A 7,725-nucleotide genomic window follows, 5' to 3' on the forward strand; every position below is an offset into this window, starting at 1 on the left:
ACTGAAAAACACTATCACCCAAATTAATCAAATTAACATTTTCACACACTCTCCCCAACGGCAAAGAACACACACTCTTTTCATATATACATGAAAATTTACCACAATAGACAATATTCTGGGCCATAAAAAAGTGTTACTAAATTTGACAGGATTAGCATCACCCAAAGGATTTTCCCAGAGGACAGTGGGATTAAATTAGAAGTAGATAACACAGGGGCGCCTGGGTGGCGCAGTCGGTTAAGCGTCCGACTTCAACCAGGTCACGATCTCACGGTCCGTGAGTTCGAGCCCCGCGTCGGGCTGTGGGCTGATGGCTCGGAGCCTGGAGCCTGTTTCCGATTCTGTGTCTCCCTCTCTCTCTGCCCCTCGCCCGTTCATGCTCTGTCTCTCTCTGTCCCAAAAATAAATAAACGTTGAAAAAAAAAAAAAAAAGCAAACCGGGAGCCCCAAGGTTTGCATTTAAAAAAAAAAAAAAAAAGAAGTAGATAACACAAATGTATCTGTAATATTTTAAAAGTATTTGGAAAGTATATAATACACTCTTCAGTAACATATGGGTGAAAGAGGGAATCAAAAAGAAATTTAGAAAGTAATTTGAACTGAATGAAAAGAAAGTACAACTTACTAAATTTAGTAGGATGTTTCTAAAGCAGTCCTTACAAAGAAATTTATAGAGCACAAATGCCTACATATAAAAATAAGAATTCAAATCAATGACCTAAACTTCAGTACTTAGAAACAAAAATGCAGACACAGTGAAGACCAAAATAGCAGAAGAAAGGAAATAAGGGAAAGTGCAGAAGTCACTGAAGTAGATGATAGGGAAAATAAAATACATTAAATCTGATCTTTAAGAATATGAATACAATTGGGGTGCCTGGGTGGCTCAGTTGGTTAAGTATCCGACTTCGGCTCAGGTCATGATCTCGAGGTTCGTGAGTTCCAGCCCCACGTGGGGCTCTGTGCTGACAGCTCAGAGCCTGGAGCGTGCTTCAGATTCTGTATCTCCCTCTCCCTCTGCCCCTCCCCTGCTTGCTCTCTGTCTTTCTCTCTCTCTCTCTCGAAAATAAATGGACATAAAAAAAATAAAAAAAAGAATATCGGTACAACTGATAAGCCTTTATCTAGAATGGTTAGGGGAATAAAAGAGAGAAGACACAGGGCACCTGCGTGGCTCAGTGGGTTAAGCATCCGGCTCTTGACTTCGGCTCAGGTCATGATATCATGGTTTGTGTGTTCAAGACCCACATCGGGCTCTGCACTGGTGGTGCAGACGCTGCTTGGGATTCTCTCTCTCTCCCTCTCTCTCTGTCCCTCCCCAGCTCATGTGCTCTCTCTCTCTTTCTCCCTCTCTCTCTCTCTCTCTCTGTCTCTCAAAATAAATTTAAAAATATTTTAAAAAAGGAAAATCTTATAAAAAATGAGAGAGAGAAGACACGAGTTACCAATATCAGGAATGAGAGAACTGTTGTCATCAATGATCTTACATTAAAATATTATAAATGAATATTATCAATAACTTTATTGTAATCAATGAAATTTTATACCACAAAAATATTCAAGAAAATGAAATTTAAAATGTCATTTGCAATAGCAAAAATTCCATTTACAATAGCCTAAAAATATAAATTGTTTTCGTATAGATGTGGTAGAAGAATGTGCAACATTTTACCTGAAAACATTAAAATATTGCCAAAAACAATTAAAGAAAACTTAAATAAATTCAGAGATATACTATGTTCATACTATCTCAAATACCAAACGCTGTTAAAGACTTAATTCGCCACAAATTCATCAATAGACTCAGCACAATCTCTGTAATAATCCCATCAGGGTTTTTGTAGGAATTGATAAACTGATTCTAAAATTTATAAAGAAATACAAAACACCTAGAGTATCTAAGACAATTTTGGAAAAGGAAACCCAGTTTGAAAGATTTATGCCATCAGAATTCAACATTGTTTTTTTCAGGTGTTGAGGATTAAGAAGGGCACTTGTGATAAGGACCGGATGTCGTACAGAAGTGTTGACTCCATACACTGTACACCTGAAACTAATGTTACATTGCATATTAACTAACTGAAATTTAAATTGAAACTTAAAAAAATAGAAAAGAAACCAACAGTTATTACGAAGCTACAATAATCAAGAGAGTTTGCAGTTGACATAAAGAGAGACAATAGAACAATTTAGCATGATAGAAATTCCAGACACAAATACATGCAAGTATATAGCCAATTTGCTTTTTCAAAAAGATGTCAAGGAAATTCAATGGGGAAAAATTAATCTTTTCAAAACATAGTGCTGCTTTTTTTTGCCATATATAAAGAGAAAGAAAGAAAGACAGAGACAGAAAGAGAAAGAAAGAAAGAAAGAAAGAAAGAAAGAAAGAAAGAAAGAGAAGGAAGGAAGGAAGGAAGGAAGGAAGGAAGGAAGGAAGGAAGGAAGGAGAAACCTCAATCTTTACTTGACACCATAAACCAAAACAAACTTAAAATGGATCAAAAACCTAAACGTGAGCTGAAATTGTAAAATTTCTACAAGGAAACATAGGAAATTACGACCATCACAGTGTCTTTGGTTTGGGCAAAGGTTTTCAAACTAGGATGTCTAAAGCACAAAGTATGCAAGACAAAAATTAGTAAGCATGACTTCAAAATTAAAAATGTTTTGGTCTTCAAATGTCACTGTTTTGAAAATGAAAGGGAAAGCCACAGACTGGGATAAAGTATTTAGAAAAAATATATATCCAACACAGTACACTTTTCAACTATATAAAGAACTCTTGCAACTCAGTCATAAGAAGACAAATACCCAACTAAAAAACTGGAAACATGGACAAAATATTTCAACAGACTACCTCAACAAAGAAGTAATACAGATGGCAAATAAACACATGAAAACACGCTCACCATCATTTATTATTAGGGAAATGCAGATTAAAGCCACAATAAAAAAAAAAAAAAACTGTGTCGACACCCTCGTATGACTAAAATAAAATAACTGACCCTAACAAATAGTAGCAATGACATGGAGCAACTAGAATACTCATACACTGATGGTGGAAATGTAAAATAATGCAAACACTTTGGAAAACAGTTTGGTAGTTATCTAGTTAGATATACATCTCGCATACAACCCAGTCATTCCACTCCAAGGTGAATGCAGAAAAAAGGAAAACGTAAATCTAAAAAGAAAAAAAAATGTGTTTATGATTGTTCTTTGCATTTGTACTTGCAATAGACAAAATCCTGGAGACAAACCAAATGTTCATCAACAGGGACATGATCTAACTTGGTATATCCATATAATGTCATAAACCATTAAAAAGGAATGAATTATTGCTACATACAGCAACAAGAGTAAATGTGAAAATACAATACTTGAAAAAAGTCAGAAGTATCCCCCCCAAAAAAGAACACAGATGGTATAATTACATTTATTAACACTAGAAAATGAACACTAACTTATAGTAGTAGACATCAGTTCAATGTTTGCCCGGTAATGAGAGCATGAGGAGGGCAGGATGGATTTCAAAGGCATACAAGGTTATTTTTCATTGTTGTGTATATATATATACATCATATACATATACATATATATACATATACATATGTATGTATACATAAGTATATATATATATATACATACACACATACATATGTACATACACACACGCCTATACATATGTATATATACACATTATCTCGAGTATGATGACTATTTCATAGGTACATATGTCAAAACCTATCAGACTGTGCACTTTAAATCTGTTCAGTCTACAGTGTGTCGATTAAAACTCAATACAGTGTAAAAGAAAACAAAAACAAAAAGCGGATGGAGAGGCACCTGTTTGGCTCAGTCAGTTAAGCATCGACTCCTGATTTCAGCTCAGGTCATGATGTCACGGTTCCTGAGACTGAGCCCCGTGTAGGGCTCTGCATTGACAGCATGGAATCTGCTTGGGATTCTCCCTCTCCCTTTCTCTCTGCCCCACCCCCACTTCGTGCGCACGTGTCCTCTCTCTCTCTCTCTCTCTCTCTCTCTCAAAATAAAAAAAATAAACTTTTTAAAAAAAGACAGAGGATGGGGAGATATATATTGCAAACTTTATAAATTTATAAGATATAAATATCAAATATTATGTAAACCAAGGGCAGATGCCTCACGGTATGCATTTTTCAGTTGCATGAAAAGTGATATGTATTAAATGCAATAGAATTTGTTGTCTCTGTGAGAGGCATAGCGTGGGAGTGGAAAATGCCAACAAAAAGGATCAAACGAATGAATGACAAGTGAGGGGTCTGGCCTGAAAGAATCATGAGAATAGTGATATGAGCTGGAAAGAAGATTTTGTCAACCTCTGACCCTAAATATCCCCACTGTCCCTTTGCTTAAACTATTCTGACCTTCTCTTAGGCCCGTGAGAGTCACACTTGTGACTGCCTTAGGGGCTTTATAGTGCTGCTCCTGGGGTCCCTGCCGTGGTAACCCATTTTCCTCTCGTGCTCAACTGTCTACCTCAGGCTTACTTTTGAGGTCTCAACTTTCACATCAGTTTTTCATGAAGGCCTTTTCTGGCCACAAACCGCTTTATCCCCAATTTAAATTACTCATCCTCTTTTCCTTTCTCTGAGCACCCTGAAAACTTTCTCCATTTCAGTATTTGTCCTAAGGGGATATAGTGGTTAGAGAGAACCTTGCTGAAACATCTGTCTCCCCGTTCCAGCCCCAGCCCCATGGTGAAAGTTGCCATTGTCTGTTTGGTTCTCCACTGTATATCCTGAGGGCCTATTCCAATGCCTGTTACATAATAGACTCTCCAGGATGTTTGTGGGAGGAATAATTGAAACTGAATGGAAAGGAAGGAAGAATAAGAATCAGTAGAGGGATTGGTACGTGAATGTATATATTCATGCTCTCCCGCAGATGTGGTTCCCTGGGGCCCTGACAGTGGGGACACAGACAGGGATATGTGAGGGAGAGCAAAGGGATGAAAGATACCCAGATATGGAATATGTGGAACGGGGTGGAAGCGAGAAAGAGAAACTCAGCAGAAGAACCAGCTGGAGGACTGAAACGATCTAGGAAGGAGAGAGAGAGAAGTGGCGGCAAAGAGCGAGGGAGGGCTCAGCGGAGACGAGGGAGAGGTGGGGGGAGAGGGACAGAAAGTAGGACTGCAAGGTGACGAGCAGAAAGCCAGGGGCAGGAGGAAAGTTAAGGAGCGCCTCTCCCCAGAGGCACACCTTACTGGGTGGTGATCAAAATAATGAATTCCACAAGTTCCCCCTTTTCTTTCTTTCACTGTCATCTCTTAACATTGGCCATGAAAATTTAGAGCTGTCTGTAAAAATCAAGACAACAAAGGTCCCACCTCACTCGTTGCTTTTGGTGAAAAGCTGGTGGCTGAGCTCTCACCAGTGATAAGGCAGGAAACACGAAGAGCACACTCCTCATTCTGAAGCAGCTGCATTCAGGTGGCTATGTGGGAAGCACACACCGTGAAGGTAATAGACTGATCTCTGCATTGTATTTGTAGAAAGGAAAAAAAAAAAAAAAAGGAAATATTTTATCAAGTCTTTCATGTAATATGCCATGGAGAATTCCCCATTATGGAGCACTGGAAAAGAACTGAGTCCTCTCAGGGACAAAACAAGGAATTCCGGATGGAAGTTGTCCTGCTGCTGGTATTGGGAATTCCCTATATCAAACCTCTAAAATGGAGTAGGGTGAGGGGCATGTGAGCATGTGGAGGTGTTGGCAGGAATCTGACGGTATGGGACTAGTGTTTGTCCACAGGGCAAAACAACATCTTCCCCCTACCCTACACTGCCACTCTGCCCTCTCCCCTGGGCTTTCTCTAAATGAGGCACAGACACGAGGGCGTCGAACATTGTTCACTGGGCTAGTTCCCAGCACTCCTCAATTTAGAGCCTTCTGGTGGAGTTGGGTTGCAGCACAGGCTTGGACTCAAGAATGAAGCAGAATCTCTTTGACTACTTCTGCATCTTACCACCACTGACCCCTAATGTGCAAGGATGATGACTCAGCCCCAAATCTCCAGTGAGAAGAAAGAAAGAGAGAGTGATGTGGCAGCACCCCAGCCTTCACAGGTTGGCACTGGCTCAGTTTACTGCTTAATATTGCAAGAGAGAGAGAACATGCACATGTCCTACTGCATGGGTGCCACCTCACAGCGTGCAGTGGTACTGCACTCAGTGAGTGCTCTGGAATCTGGCCCATGTAAAGGAGTGGGGAAAGGGCCTGGGAGTGGGGGCTTTCCCTTGCCTGGGGAGAGGAAAGAGAAGCGTGACCCTAGTAGATTCCCTGCTAGTTAGAACCACGGATGGGAACTGATCTGATCCTAGGAAAAGGAGGTCACGTGTAAAATCTCAAGGGATTTTGCTGTTAAAATCTCAAATGTGCCAGTTCTGGAAAGTGTTAAAATGTGGACCTGTTGAGAAAAACAAATGTGAATTCACAAAAGTGTATTTTCATTAGCAAATGAAGAAGCAATAAAATCTGGCATATAATCGCTGATGCTTTTAAAACTTTTATCATGTTGGAAATCAATCACGTGCTTTGGTTGACAACATACAACTATATTTATAAAATATAACAGGGTGAGGTTTATATAAATTACAAAACAAGGATATTTGCTTTATACATTTATTATAACATGTTGATTACTTTCAAAAAGCAAGCACTACAAGAAAATATGAAGGTGGATACAGTAAACTAAATATATCAAATTGCAATGTTCAGAATTAGCTAGTTCTAACACTGGTTCAAAATCATTGCATACAAACATTTATTTTTTCACATGTGAGATAAACTGATAGGCTAGAAGGTGGTTGGCAAGAAACGGAGATGGCTTTACGGAAATGATTTTTACAGTGATCAGCTTTTACCATACATGCTATTCAAATAAAAGGTATTAGATTTTATTTTATTGGACGATGATAAAATAAAGGCCAGAAAATAAGAAAGAGGCAAATCTTTGGTTAATGATTTCTTTACCTGAAGAGATATTTAATTCCTGGAAGATTACTCCAAGGTTAAGGAAGAAGACTTCTGGAAACCGATAAAATGTGGATCTACTGACAAAAATAAATGTAAGTTCACACACAAAAAATCACCCCTGAAACTAATATTACGCTGTATGTGAGCTGACTGGAATTTAGATAAAAACACAAAAAAAGAAAAAAAAAAAAAAGAAAAACAAAGCAACAAAATCTAGCTATTATACATGCTATTTTAAAACTTTAAATGGTGGGTATAAATTGAACACATGTAGCTACCTTTACAAAATGTAAGAGGGTGAAGTATACATAAATTTAAAAACATAGGAGTGTGATTTCATAAATCTATTGTAACATGTTGATTGTTAAAAATAATCTAGGACTATGAGAAAAAAATAAGTGCAAAACTACTAATTATAGCAATTTTAAACTCCAGAAGTTTCTATTTCTAACACTGGATCAAAATCACTCCAGATACCTTATTGTTCATCTATTAAATAAAAGGGTAGGTTAGCAGGCGGAAAGCAAGAAAGAGGGATAACTTGAAATAAATGAATATCCTAAAAATTGGCTTACACCAATATACGCTATTCAAAAAAATATATTACATTTTACCACTATGCTAAAATAAAGAGAAAGGGAACAAGAAAGAGATGAATCATGGTTTTGGGATATATGTTTCTGGAAGATTCCTCCAAAG

This window comes from Herpailurus yagouaroundi, unplaced genomic scaffold (assembly GCF_014898765.1).
Source record: "Herpailurus yagouaroundi ecotype Mexico unplaced genomic scaffold, PumYag 67716, whole genome shotgun sequence".
Lineage (NCBI taxonomy): Eukaryota > Metazoa > Chordata > Mammalia > Carnivora > Felidae > Herpailurus > Herpailurus yagouaroundi.